The sequence below is a fragment of the Lissotriton vulgaris genome, chromosome 3_2 (genome assembly GCF_964263255.1).
Source record: "Lissotriton vulgaris chromosome 3_2, aLisVul1.2, whole genome shotgun sequence".
Lineage (NCBI taxonomy): Eukaryota > Metazoa > Chordata > Amphibia > Caudata > Salamandridae > Lissotriton > Lissotriton vulgaris.
The window spans coordinates 86,243,285-86,262,150 of record NC_141690.1 but is presented as its reverse complement, the minus strand read 5'-3'; the positions used below and the strand labels follow the sequence as shown (position 1 = coordinate 86,262,150).

Here is an 18,866-nt window from a genome sequence, read left to right as displayed (position 1 = left end):
TTGTGTGTTTTCTTTTGTGTTGTTTATTGTGTGTTGACAATAACTCTCACCAGGCAGATAAAGCTGTCTATAGGCAAGACCTAATCAAGCAGGCATTTTGCACATAGACAAATCTCTGTTGGGATTAGCTCAACACTTTTAGGACATCCCCAAATGATCTAAAACTTCAGGAGACTTTACAAAACATAAAAACACGAATTTAGCAAACCTCGCTAGAGAATCTTCTGATTGTGACAGAAATATTGGGAAGAAAAAGGTTGGTGTGTAAATGTTAGGGATGTAGATTCCAGAATGAGGCAACCAAATGCATTGTTAATGGAATAAATACCAGCGAAGGCTTAACTGTGTAATAGTGCACTTTCCTGAATATACTTGGCAACAAATGTCCATAACTTTCTTCGACTTCTGCGTCTTTCCTAATCTGTTCTTAAACAAAAACAGTAAAGGATGATCAAAAGCTCTGTTGTTTCTTTGCAGGACACCTTCAATGACCCTGAAATATATATTACTGAGAATGGGTTTGCTCAAAGTGATCCAGCCCAACTTGATGATTCTCAGCGCTGGGAGTACTTCAGGCAGACGTTGTTGGAAGTTTTAAAAGGTACCATTTAAATGTATTCGTTTAGGTATGTGTGTTTTGAAAGGTAATATATGGATGCATGCAAAGTGTCATTTTCTATAGTTCAAGAGAAACAATTTGGTACTGTAATGTTAGCTCATTTGTGACATTGCATATTTTACCTAATTGCTGAATTAATGCATTTGACACATCCATACCTAAACCTGTTATTGTGGGTGTGTTTGTAATGCTGTTCTGTAAATATGTAGGACTGGCAGTGGAGAAAATGATAAAACATTTTGTTAGGAAACTCATATAATTTGTATTCAAAATAAAATGATAATACATACATGTGGTACATGTTAGCAAACTAATATAATTTAAAATCGTCATTGAATTGCCTACAAAATAAAGGTCAAATTTTAGGATTTGTAATTCAGATTTTTGGGAGTTGGGAGAATACTGGCTTTCTTAGAAAATGTAATTGTGCAGCCTGGATTATCTCGCACTCTTTCTCTGTCCTCACTTGCTTTGAAGAATTTCATACGTCATACGTTTTTTTGACCCATGTTTATATTTGGGTTGCAGTGCATTTAAGGCTTGTAACATCTTATGCTATAAAAGACCGTCTTTATACAAACAAAATCAACCCGCATGAGGTGTCCTAAACATGTGCTTTTATTAATTTATTTTATCATATTGGCCAGATGTGCTGCATAGTAATTAATACATTACAATTTTGCAGTCATTGTTAGCATACATGTGTTAGTGGTGGGGGAAAAATGAAGAGTCGAACAGCACAAGCAAGTAGGTGGTGGGAAACAATAAAGAGTGGGTGAGTATGGGAAGACGTACATTGCTCGCTCAACAAGTGGGTTACTGTTGCTCTACTGATGCCTGAGTGAAACTTCAGATTGGAAGATGTTTTACTTCCGAGTGGGTTGAAAGTACTTATGAAGTAGGCAATGAGCTAATTATGAAAACAGGGACTATTATCTTAATCAGAACCACAGGATAACACATGGTTAAAGATTCAGTGGAAGGTTTAGTGGGGGGAGAAGCGTTGTGGAAGCTAGAAGAGATCTATGGCCATGAGCCAAAATATGTGTTTCTTATTTTTCCTTTGTTACATGCTCTGCAAGGAGAAAGACCACACAGCACATTTTTACCTCCATGCAGGAACAGGTAGGCCCAATCCAACCCCGTCAGTGGATCCAGGTAGTACGTATATCAATGAGAACATCATTGACCCAGATAGTAATTTACATCAAAAGACCCAGGGAATAATGTATATCAATTACCACAGTTATGAACATGGCAGAATTGAATATCATTGTTTCTTGTCCTGTTGAAAGTCAAATGGCCAGCAGTGATTGGTCGGAATAAAGAAATACATGGGGTTCAAACCCCAGTGGGCAAGAGTGGATGATGTTGTATGCTGATGGCGTATTAGTTGCATTAACAATATCTGACATTTCTGTTACATGTCTTATTTTTTAAATCTCTGCCTTCTCCATATTTTTGGGATGTAATAATATAAAATACCAAGGATTCTCAAAGATTAAATGTACCACTAGGGCCTCACTACATGCCACACTTTTTAAATGTCTGAAATCTCTCCTGAAATATTTGAGCGTTCTTGTTAACAGAGGTGTGAGAAAGTGGTTAATTAGTTGAGGTGTATTATGGTCCAGGTGTCATATGACATCTGCTTGTGACTGGAGAGGCCTCTTTGAAGTGAATCAGGGCACCGAGACAACCTTTTAAAAAAAGCAAAATAGTGGAGATCCCGGTTAATACCCCGGGTGGGAAAATAAAATATTATTAAGCAAGAAAGACTTCACAGGATCTCCTGACACAGATCCCAACTTGCACTTATCACCTGCCATACAAAACCTTAAAGCTATTGATGGACTCTTCATTCAAGCGGATTATGCCCGCCAAGTGGTTGGTGGGAACTTAAGACCTCAATCAAAGGAGGAAGTGCGCCGCTTACTCACATCCCAGGAAGGGGCTCAATGCACCTACAAGGAGGCAGCCACCAGTGGTTGTAGTGTAGTTCCTATTTTCCCTATAGACCCTGCGCATTGGAATAACATAAACAGCAGTGTAGACGTAGAAGTGCGGTCTTCCAGGTCTCTACTGACTATGTTAGACTTAATTGGGTTTGTACCAACTAGCTCAGAGGTCACTGGAAACTTTCTTGACTGAATAGGAAGTGATCAGCTTCCCTGGCTGACAACTTTGCTCCTTAGAATAAGAGTCAATCTCTAGAATCTGAAAGAGACACGTTAGTGATAGATTCCTTACCTTAGAATATCCCCAGGCGTCAGACTGGATCCGGAAACTTTTGCGTAGCAATACCCCTGCGCGCTGGTAGGCGTCGTCTGCGGCTCCGCATCCGTCGTCGGCGTCGTGAGCGCCGGGATGACGTCATCGGAGTACTTAGACGGCGCCCATGTGCGCTGACGTCAGTTCTTCTTTTTTCCGCGCCAGCTAGCGCAGATCCGGAAGAAGCTCTACCCCCAGTCACTTTTTGACTGACTAGTTTTTGATCCTTTTTGATCTTCTCTTAGTCGACTGTCTCGACTATCGGTGCCAGGGATGCCCGGGTTCAAGCCTTGCTCGAAGTGCGGCCGACTCATGTCGGTCACGGACCCCCATCGCCGGTGCCTGAAGTGCTTAGGCCTCGACCACGACGATCGAACTTGCGTCGACTGCCGGGCTCTGACGTCGAAGGCTAGGCGGGAGCGGTCCCGCAAGCGTCTCGAGCTGAGGCACTCGGCCCCGCGCCGCTCCAGGTCCCGGTCCCGGTCCCACGGGAGGTCGAGGGACAGGTCGCGAGGTCGGAGTCATCGACGTTCCGGGAGTGGACACCGATCGTCTGGTTCCAAGTCCTCAGGTAAGAGGCATGAGAGGTCGGAGCGACACCATCGGTCCTCCGACCCGCCCCGACGCTCGCTCGATGCGGCCGGGGACTCGGGCGACACCGCCCACGCGGCTCCGCGGGAGTCGCAAGCGTCGCCGCCTGCCCCACACCTTCGGGTCCCTGGGCACGGCGCGTCGCAGGAGGAGGTCGAGAGGTACCTCATGGCCATGAGGGCCCTCCCTCCTCAGTCGGTTCCCGTGGCGCCTTCGGGCCGATCGGCTCCGTCTGGAGGTCCTTCCGGGTCGGGCGCTTCGGCCCCGACAACGTCGGGTACTTCGGGCCCGGCGCCGCTGGCGACTTCGGTCCCGGCGCCGCGCGACCTCGCTGGATCCGGCTTCGGATCCGGGACCTCGCCGGTCGACCTTACGACCTCGCCGGCGCCGTCCCTTCAGGTGTCGTCCCCGGCAGCCGATGTGGTTGCCGACCCCAATGTTCCCTACGGTCCTACTCAGGTGTCGGAGGGGCGCCGCTGGGCGCCGATTCCGTCGGCCTTTGGAGACTTCTATCTCCACGAGGAGGCCCTGGCTGTTAATCCTGGTCTCCAGGAGCCAGGTGACGAGGAGCAATGGGAGGGGTCCGAGGACCCTCTGGCACGTGATTGCCAGTCGCATCAGGACTGGACATATGAGCTTGGGGAGGCCAGTGGTATTGACACCTCGCCAGACACTGGATTTACGTCGCCCCCGACTGTGGCTTCGGAGGCGGGTTCTGCTTACAGCGTAGTGTTGACGAAGGCAGCTAAGGCCTTAAACCTTCAGCTCCCCGTCGCGGCCGTGAGGACTAATCTCCTCACTGAGGTCCTCAAACAGCAGTCCGGCTCCACGGAGCCCCTTCTGCCGTTCAATGAGGCCTTGTGTGACGTTCTGCTGGGCACTTGGTCCAAGCCCGCCACAGGCCCCCATGTGGACAGGAACGTGGCCAGACGCTACCGCCCGGCACCGGGCGACCCATGCTTTTTGTCCACCCATCCCACTCCCGAGAGCCTGGTCATCCAGGCCTCTAACTCCCAATCCGCATTCCCGTCGGCCCCGCCCGACAGGGAATCCAAGAGATATGAGCAGTTCGGGAAGAAGGTCTTCTCGTCTGTGAGCCTGGGGCTACGGTCTGTGAACACCAACTGTCTCTTGGGCCGCTACACCCACACCCTGTGGGACACGGTTGCGGAGGTGCTGCCACAATGCCCTGAGGAGGTCAGGGCTAAACTCAGCCAAACCCTTGCGGACGGCCGAGATGCGGCACGTTTTTCTATCCGGTGTGGGCTGGATACCACGGACTCACTGGGCAGGGCGATGGCAACGACGGTGGCGGTTCGACGCCACGCCTGGTTGAGGTCCGCCAACTTCTCGGCCGATGTCCAGGCCACCCTCCTGGACATGCCGTTTGATGGCCGTCGCCTCTTCGGCGACAAGGCAGACCATGCGCTGGAACGTTTCAAGGACTCCAGGGCCACGGCCAAGTCCTTGGGCCTTACGGCCCCACGCCAGCAATCGGGTGCCTTTCGCTCCTTTCGTGGCCACGGAAGGGGCGCCCCACCACGGACCGTCAGCCACGCGCCGCAGAATGTTCAGCAACGCGGTGGCGGACGTGGGAACCGCCGTGGCGGTGGTCGGGGCCAACGGCGAGGCCAGTCCACACCTCCCTCAGCAGCCCCCGCCTCAAAACCTTCCTAGTCCGAGTTTTCAGGCCCATGTGACGCCTGTGGGAGGCAGGGTTCGCCATCACCTCTCCCACTGGCATACAGTCACTTCGGACAGGTGGGTGCTGCAAATTGTCCGAAGGGGTTTCTCCCTCCCCTTCGAGTCTTCCCCTCCATCCATGCCACCTCAATACCACTGTGTGTCGGGGGATCACTTGCAACTTCTGCAAGAGGAGGTTTTGGCCCTCTTGGCCAAGAGGGCCATCGAGCGCGTTCCTGGGCCAGAAGTAGGACGTGGTTGTTACTCCCACTACTTTCTGGTACCCAAGAAGGGCAAAGGGGGCCTACGCCCTATCTTGGATCTGCGGAACGTCAACGGCTTCCTCCGGACGGAGAAGTTCAAGATGCTCACTTTGGCTCAGGTCCTGGCTGCCCTGGACCCGGGAGACTGGATGGTAGCGTTGGACTTGCAGGACGCCTATTTTCACATCCCCGTCCTGCCGGCCCACCGGCGTTACCTGCGGTTCATGGTGGGCCAAGAGCACTTTCAGTTTACCGTGCTCCCCTTCGGCCTTGCCAGCGCCCCACGGGTGTTCACAAAGGTGATGGCGGTGGTCGCAGCCCATCTGCGCAGGCTGGGGATATCAGTCTTCCCCTACCTCGACGACTGGTTGTTGAAGGCGGGCTCGCCCCAGTCAGTCGTCAGCCACCTCCAGACTACGGCCGACCTCCTGCACTTGCTGGGGTTCTCCATCAATGTGCCGAAGTCACACCTGTGTCCCTCTCAAAAGCTCCTCTTCATCGGAGCGGTTCTCGACTCGGCGCAGTTTCGGGTTTACCCACCCGAACAGCGGGTTCGGGATATTCAGGCTCTGATTCCGGTATTCAGGACGTTATCCCGGGTCTCGGTCAGGTTGACGCTGCGGCTTCTGGGGCTGATGGCCTCCTGCATCCTTCTGGTGCGTCACGCCAGGTGGCGGATGCGGGCTCTGCAGTGGGACCTGAAGTTTCAGTGGGCCCAGCATCAGGGCAACCTGTCCGATCATGTCCTGATCTCGGAGGGCACTGCGAAGCAACTGCAGTGGTGGCTCACGGACCGCGACTGGGTCAGTGGCAGACCCCTCTTCCTACCCCAGCCGGAGCACGTAGTTGTGACGGACGCGTCCCTCCAGGGCTGGGGTGGCCACATGGGAGAGGCGGAGATCAGAGGCCTCTGGTCTCCGGCGGAGTCCCGGCTCCACATCAACCTTCTGGAGCTGCGGGCGATTCGTCTTGCACTGAAGGCATTCCTCCCCTCTGTCAGGGGGAGCGTAGTGCAAGTGTTCACCGACAACACCACCGCCATGTGGTACTGCAACAAACAGGGCGGTGTGGGGTAGTGGACCCTATGCCAGGAGGCTCTGCGCCTCTGGCAGTGGCTGGAACATCAGGGCGTGACCCTGGTGGTTCAACACCTGGCAGGCTCTCTGAATGCCAGGGCGGACGAACTCAGCCGCCGGTGCATCATGGATCACGAATGGCGTCTGAACTCGGACGTGGCGCAAGGTCTCTTTCGACAGTGGGGAGAGCCTTGGTTAGATCTATTCGCCACAGAAGAGAACGCGCAATGTCAGCAGTTCTGCGCGTTGGAGTTTCCAAGGCGGCACTCGCTCGGAGACGCTTTTCGTCGCAAGTGGAGCTGCGGTCTGTTGTACGCCTTTCCGCCTATACCACTTCTGCCCAGAGTGCTGAAGAAGATCAGGCGCGACCGGGCCCAGGTCGTCCTTGTGGCTCCGGACTGGGCACGAAGATACTGGTATCCCGAGATACTCAGCATGTCAGTCGATCCCCCGATTCGTCTGCCTCTTCGGGAGGACCTTCTGTCGCAGCAGCAGGGGACGGTCCTGCACCCGAACCTGTCCAGTCTCCACCTACAAGCTTGGAGATTGAGCGGCGGCAGTTGAGGCCATTTGACTTGCCTCCCGAAGTCTGCGATATCATTCTGGCAGCCAGGCGTCCCTCCACAAAGTCGGTATACGCCTGCCGGTGGAACAGATTTGTGGCATGGTGCATAGCAAAGGCTGTGGATCCTCTCTCTGCACCCCTTTCGGAAGTGCTGCTCTTTCTTCTTTCCCTTGCCCAGCAGGGCTCTGCTCTGGGCACTCTTAAAGGGTACCTTTCTGCTCTATCAGCCTTCTTAAGGCTACCAGATCAGCCTTCTTTATTCAAGTCCCCTATTGTAAGTAGATTTCTGAAGGGCATCAGGCACATGTTCCCTCCTGTTCCCTTCGTGATGCCCCAGTGGGACTTGAATCTGGTTCTCACCTATCTGATGTGTGCTCCCTTTGAGCCACTTCATAACTGCCCCCTTCGTCTCCTTACTCTAAAGACGGCATTCCTGGTTGCCATCACCTCTGCCAGGAGGGTGAGTGAGCTCCAGGCTCTTTCTTCTTCTCCACCTTTCCTGTCTGTTCATCCTGATAAGGTGGTGTTACGTACACGGCCTTCCTTTCTGCCCAAGGTTGTCACGGCCTTCCACATCGGGCAGTCCATCACTTTGCCCACCTTCTTTCCGCCTCCGCATCCCTCGAAAGAGGAGGAGAGGCTCCACCGTCTGGATCCAAAACGTGCGCTCTCCTACTACCTAGATCGCACACGCCAATTCCGGGTGGATGACCAACTCTTCGTTGGTTACGTGGGCGCGAAGAAGGGAAAGGCTGTGCACAAGAGGACCATCTCAAGATGGATCATCTTGTGCATTCAAGCATGCTACTCCATGGCGAGGAAGGAGCCCCCGGCTGGATTGCGGGCTCACTCCACTCGGGCCACGGCAATGACAACTGCCCTGGGCCGCGGTGTCCCCCTGCAGGACATCTGTCAGGCAGCCACGTGGGCCTCGCTGCACACGTTCGCAAGACACTACTGCCTGGACAGTAAAGTCCGGAGGGATGGCTTCTTTGGCCGTTCCGTCCTCCAGGACTTTCTGGTGTGATATTGGTTCGCAGACCCACCACCGGGGTTGGTATTGCTGGGGTATCTATTCTAAGGTAAGGAATCTATCACTAACGTGTCTCTTTCAGATGCACAAGTTACTACTTGTGTAACGATATATCTGTAAGAGACATTAGTTAGTGATAGATTCCTTACCGCCCACCCATCCTCCCCGTTCTGCGAACCGATGTCTAGGGTTAAGGTCATCCCCTTTCAGGGCCCTAGTTTCATGGCACCAGTGTTAGTTCTATCATGGCTCTGCGTATCTGGCGCGGAAAAGCTGTGTTATCAGAACTGACGTCAGCGCGCATGGGCGCCGTCTAAGTACTCCGATGACGTCATCCCGGCGCTCACGACGCCGACGACGGACGCGGAGCCGCAGACGACGCCTACCAGCGCGCAGGGGTATTGCTACGCAAAAGTTTCCGGATCCAGTCTGACGCCTGGGGATATTCTAAGGTAAGGAATCTATCACTAACTAATGTCTCTTACAGATATATCGTTACACAAGTAGTAACTTGTGCGTCGTGTGAAACAATAGACAGCTATTTCACTCAGTCAGTTGTGCAAGAATTACTTTCACCAGTATGCAGAGAATAGAGAGACGGGCATTTTCAATAAAAGGTATTATTTATTTAACAGTCTTTCTTCTCATGCAAGAGAAATGAATTGCTACAATGGCAAGACTTGTTATTATAAAAAGTGCGTACAGTAAAAGGAGGATTGCGAAATAATACTGTAAAAGCATTGATATGGTTTCTTAGCCATACAATGGTTAAAATGAGTAAAATATATACATTCATATATACATTTAGCTAACGTCCTCAACTGGTGCTTCTAACTACGCCTACCCCAGTGTACCTGACCTAAGCCTAATACTTGGGAGGGAGTAAGTAAGTAGCAATTTAAGTTAAGTTGGTTTTGCCAAGGGTTTGCTTCAAGAATTCTCTCTAAGGGTTTAGTCAACACTGTACCTTTGGAATAGACTGTTGGAGGTCTGGTATCTCCCCTCAGGACTCGATATCCCAGTTACCCGCAAGGGTAGGCTGGAAACGCCGGAGCTGGAATTTCTCGGCAGGAGGCTTCTCGCATCTGCTGGGCTCTGCAAGGGACAGCTGTTCTGCTCCTGTATTCACAACCACCACCGCTGTGTTTGCTTAAGGCAATGTTGGTAATATTTATACCTGGAAGGTGCCTTGTTTGACGTAAGTTTTTGGACATAAGACGTCAATAAAGAGGTCACTAAGAACCGGTCGTTCTTACAGTGCTCATTAGAGTTCTATTACTAATCAAAACATAGCAAGCAGGGCTTTCCCAGGTTGCTCGGGGTTTTATCTGTTGAAAGAACTCGGTGTGTAATCTAGGAATCTAAGATAGAGGCTTCTGCTGTGTCATATACTGTAATGAGCTGCAGAGACGAGTTTCTGAAATATGGCTCTGATCGTTTATGCCATTATAGGGGTATGGATTGATTATAGCCGTATAGGGGCATAAAGTCACAATATTGATCGGGGTCCTAGATAGAACACGACATGGTGACGCCAGGAGGTGAAGCCCCAAACTGCAGTCTCTCCAGTACAGGTCACACGCTCACCCACCAAGCTACAAATTGGGCAGCAGAGGTCATAATAATGCCAACGCTTACATGCTGACCTCCAGAGAGGATGGATCCAGCAAGAGGCGAATTCATTCAGGATTTTACTGACCCAAAGACAACCTGCAGTACCAACTGTGATCATGACAAGGCCTTTTGGGGCACCTATACTAGTGAAACCAGTACGCCTAATGGGGACTAAGCTATGGCTAGAATATCAGAAACATGCAAGCCCTTGTCACAATACAATCAGAGTGCATGAAGTTGGAGGAGCTCTGTATAAAGGATGCAGAGCTTCTCAAGGCAACTGACCCTTTCGACTTTCACTGCAGCAATCAAATCAAGTTGGTTTCCACAGGAAGCCACACAGGGATTTGGCCATAAGAAGGCATCAAGACACTAGCTCTCCTACTCATCTCCAATAATGAAAGCACAGCAGTCGGTGAACAAGTCCACCAACCCTTGTTATTGCTTACTACTCCTAGAAAAAATCTTGCCTTAGCCTTGAGTCATGTCAGATTTATTGACAGAGTACAAAGCGAGCAACAACAATTGTAGGTCAAGATCCTTATCAGAAAACCTGGCCACTAACAACAGGGCATTGCCCTCCCCATTCCATATTTTCACCCCGGACTTGACCTCTGACCAAAATGCTTCAATTCTTCCATTGAAAGAGAGCGTATTAGACCCTTCAAGCATTGAATCATCCAATTTTGCAAGTAGTAATCCACCCTCAATTAAGCTTTGAAGAAGAACAGAAAATGCTAAACAAAAGACTAAAATATCATCCAAAATCCAAACTCTTTCCCATGTTCGGAAACACCTCGCAAGGGCACAAGGAAAGGACCGCTAGTCCACTGAAGGTAACCTGGATCAGGACAGCGTCTTGCCAAGGGACTTACAACTTTTTCGCAAAGTAACTCAAACTCCCCCAAGTATTGGACCACTGAGAACAATAGAAAACACTAAAAGGGGCATTGCTGTAATCCGCCATCTGCCAAGTGTCTTAAAGGGAACAGTGACTACTGGGGCCCAGACCGAGGGTCCCGCAGTGGGACCAAGTGCCCTTGCCACAGAAGCGGAATCTAACACATAAAATAGAGAACCGGCAAGGAGATTCTGATATCCCGCCCTTAATACATCTCCCATGGCCAGGAAGACATCCTGAATAGGTGTAATATACTCAAAACCCTCTCGGCTCTCCGCGGTTTGGGCTCTTGGAATCTAAAGACCTGGTCTACATTGTATTCATCTCTGGTAAAAAAGACAGTCCCAAGGAGGCCACGAAAGTACGGTTCGGAAATGTGGGGTTAGTCAGGTGGGTGGAGAGACACTCCATGAATGGGGAAGCATAAGCAAAGTGTCAAAACCAAAGTATCCTTGGTTCCTGGCAAAAAACACCCATTAGCATTGCCAGCCAAACTATGTTCTCTGCTGCTCCACTGGCCCCCAAAATTCACGACATATAGTAGAACGAATCACAATCACAAAGGAACATGTCACCAACAAAAGGGTGTGCTGGTTATCCAGTAGCTCCAACTGAAATTCGACAAACCATAGAGCGATAGAAAGGAACATTAATTATAGTACCACAAATTCTCAAATACACAATTGTGACTTGCAAATCTGTTCCTGGAACATCCATGGCTTAAACATCCTCTTGAGCAACATTGGCGTGATGGAAGAAAATCGGAAAAAGTATATAATCTGTCTACAAGAAACTTGGCAGTTGGCCACCAAAGCCAAGCAGGACCATAATGAATTGTTATCAGCAGTCGAACCATCAACCAAAGGGGGACACTGTTGTTCCATTCTGTTTCTGTGTAATAGTTCTTTGTGTCTCCTTGGAGACAGTAGTTTCCAGGGCAGGTCATTTGGAGTCCGGCCTACCTAGGGTTGGTTGTGTGAGCTTATCTTTTAAATAAATCACTTCAACCACATCTCTGTGTAGTCTTAAAACTAACTGCCAACGAGGATGGGATTCTCTTAATTAGAGTACAGAAAGGATCAACCCCATCAAGTTACCCATGGAGGAGTAACAAGATAAGGGCAGACGCAGGAGAAAATACTGTTTTTTTAATTGGAAAATGGTCAGTGTTCTAGCCTGAAGCGGCACAAGAAAAGGTAAAGCTTTTTACCTTAATTAGTAGTCCCTTTCCTTAATTGACTTAAAACATTTGAGAACAAGCGGGCTGCTGTTCATGCACGTGACCTGCAAATCATCTGCTTCTATGTGTTGGCACAATCAGCAGCTACGGAGCATAGATCAAGGCCTTGTAAACTACTGAGCCTGCCGCCTAGCAATGCTTGTGGAGCCGCTTGTATTGGCTCAAGCAGCAGCCCCAAGGCATAGACCAAGGCCACATGAATTAATGAGTACCTAGCAACACGAGTTGAGTCACTTTTGTAATGTATGTGGCGCAATGACAACAAACTTGTATGTGTAGCGGGTTAAGGAGCAATTTCAAGAGCCATTTTTATTGTGTTAGGAAGCTCCCTGGTGTTGTGTGTGGTGTTAGTTTTAGCGCTCTAGTGTTTCTGCCCTCGGGCAGAGAACAGGACGCAAACCCCAACAGTGTATCACTCTCTGGCCAGGCGTGACCAGAGAGCTTAAATAAACGGGCCGGGCTCGCTCGAGACTTCCGGTCCACACTACCAAGTTACTTTGTGGTTGTCCCTCTATTTGCTACTTGCGTGTGTAGCCCAATCGATCCTTGACCCCTTTGGTGTTCCAAGTGTGTGTACCCTCGAAGTGTCGGAGTATATCTCAGTCCCCACACTGGCGACGAGGGTGGGATGCGGCAAGCTGTGTCACCCGCAACTGCCCCGCTAACACAGAAGACCGTGTGATAGCGCCGCGGAAAGCAGGACACGCCCAACAAGACTGGCGCCCGCAAGGGGTGAGAACCGAAGCCCCAAATCAGCAGTAGCGAGACCGGTAAGCTGTGCGTGAAACAACAGACTGTAGATGCTCACCTGGGGCAGCGGATGAAGAGCGCGTGCACTGCGCGGAAGAGCCCGTAAATAGGCCGAGACGCTCTGCGGCCCAACCGAAGAGTGCGCGCATGCACAGTGAGGAGCTGACACCAGCTATCTAGGGGAAGCGCGGAGAGAGCGCAAAAGGCCGGGCATTCAAGCCGCCCACCACCACGTGCAACCGAAGCAGTCTGGGACGGGAGAGCGGCTTCCCCAGGCACCGGACAGGCTGAACTGTCACCTGCCGGCAGACGGACTCAGATAAAGCATAAGGCCAGCACCCAACAAGCACGGGCTAATGAAAAAGAACAAAACAGTGAGCAATGCTAGAACCCAATAAGCAGTGGTAAAGGCAAAGCGACCAACAACACAAACATAACAAGAAGTAGCAAAGGCAAGCAGTCGTTCGCCAAAGCGACCAGCAACACAGATACAACAAGCAGTGGCAAAGGCAAAGCAGTCATTCTCACAAAAGGGGGGCATCAACAACAAGTATTGGAACAGAACAAGACGGCTGACCGCACAGGGAAGTGCTAGCGACAGAAGGTCACGCCATGTCAAACCAGCCAGCCCCAAATGCCGCGCAGCAGCAAGATGCAGCACCTGCTCATCCGCCGCCTCCACCAGCGCACTCGCAGATTCATGCACTGCCACCCTTCAGTGAACGAATTGACCCGTCGACCGCAGCCCGAGGTGGGCAGTCTGGATTGGGCGCCTTAACAACTACTTCATTGCCACCAGAGAAACAGACAACGCTGTGAAGAGGTCGCTACTTCTACACTTTGGAGGACACAAAATTTATAAGCTATTCACACACCTCCCGAATACCGGTGCACCAAATAACTATGACGCAGCGGTCAGAGCCCTAAATGCTCACTTTGACCCGCAACTCAACCCTCACTACGAACGCTTCAAGTTTAGGTAGTCCAGGCAAAGAGAAGGGGAGTCGATGGACACATTCCACGCCCGGCTCAGGGAACTAGTGAGCACGTGCACTGAAGATGACCCGACCAAGGAATTCACGGCACAACTGATCCAAGGCTGCCACAATAAGACATTGAGGACACTCCTACTCAGGCAACCGCACATCACCCTAGATGAGATCCTGCTCCTTGCACGGTCGCATGAATTATCTGATATTCGCGCAACGGCAATGGAAGCCGCGCTCAATCAGCAGACAGATGTGAACACCCACGTGAAGACAGAGCGAATAGATGCCATTCGCACTCCAACTCGTAGCAGACGAGGACTGTGGCCCAGCAAAGCGACGCGACGTACCCCGTGTGGGTATTGTGGGAAGGAGGAACACAATCCAGACAGCTGCCCTGCGCGAGGCAAGACGTGTTCCAAGTGCGGAATGTCAGACTTCTCCATGATGTATCCCCAGGATTGTATTGATGCTATAAAGGGGCCCTCCTCTAGATCATCCCAAGTCTGACACTGATAGTTCGCAGACTGTTAAGGAGATCAAGCGGGGGAAAAAAGAAAGTCGGGAGGGGAACTGCTGGGCTGCTGGAACCGGAGACCTGTAATATACAAAGCACGGAATAAGTGGCGCTGTGCTTGCTATACTGAACAATATCTAACAATGTGACTCGTTCCTCACCTGTAAGACAGAATCAGGAATGCTGGTATATCAGGTAAAGAAATGGGCAACTTCTCATCCCCAGGTTCTACTGTAAGGGAAGAATGACAATCTCTCTATTAATAGACTTCACGGGAATTAACCACCTTGCTAATTTGAATAAGAAGGAAGATACACCTACCCCTTTATTGCTAAGAAATACCCGACGGCCCTCCAGTATCTTGGGACCACCTATTTCTCTACCTCTTGTCTCCTTTTGTCTTTTGATAGTGTTCTTGAATACATTGACTCATGCATCAATAATGTTATATTAGGTGTACATAAACTCTGTCACCTTAGTCTCTTATAACTCCCAGTTCCCTCCACAAAGAAATGTTATAGTATTGTTCCAAATGAATCAAAAGAATAACAGCAGCTCAGCAAACAAATGAAGAAACCAAATACGTTTGCTAAATCCAAACGCTCCAATAATCTTGAATATGATCTTCGAGTTAGACACTGAATGTAGCGTTCAATAACCCCAAGGACCAGAGAAGTAACTATGCGTTTCAAATGTTTGTAAAGAGTAAACTTCTCCGAGTTTACCAGCCTCTAGAGCAAACACGAACTCAGACAAGAAAAAGAAAACCTGTAAATAGTATCTTCACGATGTGGGCGCTTCCGAAGCCCCAGCTATTAATTCTCAGCACTCCAATCACCCGAACCCCCGGAGCAGGCCCCCCGAGCCTGAAGAGGTAGGCGCTTCTTAAGCCTCAGCCAGTAATCCAAGGGACGGGGTAAACACACCCGGGGTAGATTCCTAGAATCAAACCATGTAGGCGCTTCCGAAGCCTCCGCAATTAATCCACGATCAAGACGAGATTAGCTGAACACTCCACCAGAGATCCCAGACCCTCAAGACAAACGTTACTCCTGCAACCACAATAATCGGCAGCGCGTCTTCAGGGAAGTCACGCTATATGCATTTCCTGGCGCATAACGTCATTACAGCGCGCCGCCCCAAAGGATCATGGGATTCGTAGTTTTTCTTGTCCCGTGATACTTTCCAAGCGCAGGCAGTGATCTACCAGCGGCCGGGAATCCTGACAGAACACCCCCCCTTCGACACTCACTGACTGCCACCAGGTTTGCCAGGATGCAGGCGGTGAAACATTTGCACAAGTCGAGGAGCATGTACAGCCGCAGCAGGCTCCCTCCTCAGGCCCATACCCCTTCCAGGATATCAAATACTGTAGTTTGCCTCGCACTCTCCTAGCATTCAAAATACGTCTCACTTCATATTCAACGTCCTGATGCACTCTCACAGGCACCTGGGGCTTGTTGCCCAGACTTTTTGCAGGTTTCAGAAGAGACACGTGAAAATCCGGATGTATCCGGAAATGAGGTGGAAGATGCAATTTCACAGCCACAGGGTGTATATGCTTGAGCACCTTATAAGGACCGATAAACCGAGGGTTGAAAACACTGAAATCGAATGTTCCGATTGGATAGCCACACCCAATCCCCCTTGTTGTACTCAGGACATGACCTGCGATGTTTATCTGCCTGAGTCTTATACCTCCTTTTAGCTTTTTCCAGGTTATTCCGTGCTTGTATCACCGTGCTTCGTAGAGTAACCAATCGGGATTGCAACGTTGGGATCTTAACCTTAATAGAAGGCAAACTCAAAGGGGCAAATCTGGGGTGAAAACCGTAGGTACAATAAAATGGAGTATACTGAGTGGAAGAATGTATTGCATCATTGTACGCCACCTCGGCAGCCCACAGCCATTCGACCCATGCGTCAGTGGTGGTGTCTACGAAACATCTCAGATATTGCTTAAGTGTTTGGTTCAAACGTTCGGTCTGACCGTCTGTTTGGGGATGAAAGCTTGTGGAGAGGGAGGAAGAAATACAAAGTTTCTCACACCAAGCCTTCCAAAACCTTGCAGTAAACTGAGCCCACCTATCAGACAATATGGAACGCGGAAGCCCATGCAACCTGACTACATGTATGAGCAAAAGCTGAGCTAACTGACTAGCTGTTGGAACTTGTTTACATGCAATGAAATGACCCAACTTCGTTAAATAATCCACCACCACGATAATGGCTGTCATACCCTGATCTTTAGGCAACCCCACCACAAAGTCTACAGAGACCCTTTCCCAAGGAATCGCTGGAGTAGGCATAACTTGCAGAAGCCCCTGTGTAGGACGATGATCACTCTTGGCTTGAGAACAAATGGTACATTTTTGTACCCATGCAAACACGTCAGGACGAATGGTAGGCCATCAGAATCTTCTCAGCATCTTTTCCAAAGTTTTTATTCCTCCAGTATGGCCCGCACATGGAAAGTTCTGACACCATTCGAACGCCTTTTCTCATCCGGACTAAATGGTATGCTCCTCTTAAATCCAATTTGGTATAGATCTTGGCAGATCGTACTTGCTCCAACAGGACTGGAATTAATGGCAATGGGTATTGATTCCTGATTGTGATGGCATTTAACGCTCTGAAGTTGATGCAACAATGCAACTCTTCATTCGCTTTCGGTATAAAAAAAAGCGGAGAGGCCGCTGGGGACCTAGAAGGTCGAATGAATCCTAGCTGTAGGAGTTTATCCAGATATTCCCTGAGATGCTTTGTTTCCGGTTGCGAGAGTGCGTATATCCTACCGCATGGAATCACTGATCCGGGTACCAAATCTATTCGGCAGTCGTCTTCCCGATGCGGTGGTAATATCTCGGCCTTACTTTCACTAAATACTTCCACGAACTCCTGGTAACAACGTGGTAACGATACCTCCTTTTCAGCTGCTGTATTTATGGCATGCATGGTCATGTAGTTATATACACAAAGGAGCTGAAGGGGGTAAAGAACAGGTCGCCCCCACTCACAGAATTATAACCAAAAATAGACCTGTTCTATAGGTGAATGAAATGTTCGGAGATCTCTCCATAAGTCTAAGGTCACCCAACTTTGTGTGACTGAACAGTGGCTATACTTATGCAGTCTGTTCTAGGGAGTCCTAGGTCACTTGCTATTCTTTAAAAAAAGATGTGTCTATGGGCTCTGTCTCCCATGGTCTGTACCACCCTCTAGTGTGAATGATCAAATGTTGATGGAGAAGAAAAAGTGGAGAAAAAGGTTGGCAGTGCCTCACAGGAGTAACACCATGAGAGTTTGCAGACTGGTACTCGCCTGCATCCTCAGGTTCTCATCATCAGCGACTGCCAACCAACAAAAAATTGTGAAGAAATAAGAAAAAGAAACAAAGTTCTCAGTGTGGTATTGTGTGTTGCCAGTTCACGGATAGCTTATCTGGGCATTCGGGGGTACCAACCCTGTGAGGAGTAGCGGGATCTGGACTTAAGTACCGCTATTCCTAATCTAAAAACGAGCTAGACAACCACAGGCTATATTATTTTATTACGTGCTGTGGGTCTGCTCACTTTAAAACCAGGACACACTGTTGCCTACTATCTACTTAGTTATCGAGGGCCAACATGTTTCATTGCCAAAGAGGGTCAGTTTTCACCACACTGCACCAATTTTTATCTGTTTTTTATACCAGGTAGTTGCCCATCATGGGCATACCTGCAACCCCCTTTACTTGTAAATGTGTACTAGTCCACAATCACACAGTCCATCACTATCGCTGCTGGACATCAGCCGTGTGGAGCTGAGCAAATGCCAGACGCTCGCCAGCATATTCACGCAGCGATTTCTCAGATGGCCGCGTGAATAGGCAGGCGATTGAGAGCGCAATACACCTTAGTCCCTGAATGGGATAAGTTACTACAGATCAGTGCACATTGAAAACACATTTTCAGATTCTGCAATTGAAGTTAAACACTTAAGAAAGTGTCGACCGAATTGGACACCTTTTTCGACATTGTGAACTATTTACTCACCCTGAAGAAGCCAGCCAGGGTGAAATGTGTTGGCTGTTGTGCATCAAATCGTGAATAAAATAATCCACAAAACCATCTAGTTGAAAGATTGACCATTTCTGTTATCACCATCCTTCATAATTTTTGGGTTTTAAACCCGATACATTTTTTGCCTTTGTAACAATGCCTCTCTCATCTTTTTTGTTTTTCTGTTGTATTTGAAACCTTAGTCGGTGGCAGGTTTCGGGAGGTGGGCATTGATCGTTAGCAATTATATGGAGTATTTTTTTTTATTGTTTATAACAAACACTGGTAGTCGGTGCAGCATCATATACCTTGCCGTCGTGCTTGCATGTAGTAGACACTACGTAAGATCTTCAAGTGGCTACCCCTATATACAAGGTGCACTGTGATACAAGCCACCATCACCAGATGACTATTCTAACGCAATGCCCTCTACGTAGGGATCACTGCACACCTTATACAGAGACTTCAGACCGTACAGAACACCGCAGCCTAGCTCATCCTTGGCCTTCTCCGATGAACCCTTATCAAATCCCACTTCAGACAACTTCACTGGTTCCCCATACAGAAGAGATACAAAGTCAAGCTGCTGACCCAACCACACAGGGCTCTACACAACCAAGAACCCGCCTACATAAACCCCCGCCTAACATTCCAAAAACGATTGGAAAGGCTAGGCACCACCTCCCTTTCACATGCCCATACTCCCCACACTAACAA

The 18,866-nt window shown here is 49.5% G+C and overlaps 1 pseudogene across 1 annotated transcript in view; it reads left to right on the top strand.

The window, feature by feature from the left end:
* Window positions 1–18,866, top strand: part of LOC147725357 (cytosolic beta-glucosidase-like) — a 328,336-nt pseudogene that overhangs the window by 285,482 nt on the left and 23,988 nt on the right. The window contains exon 5 of the transcript XR_015309776.1: window positions 478–601. The product of XR_015309776.1 is annotated as a cytosolic beta-glucosidase-like (transcript). The remainder of the gene's footprint in view (window positions 1–477; window positions 602–18,866) is intronic.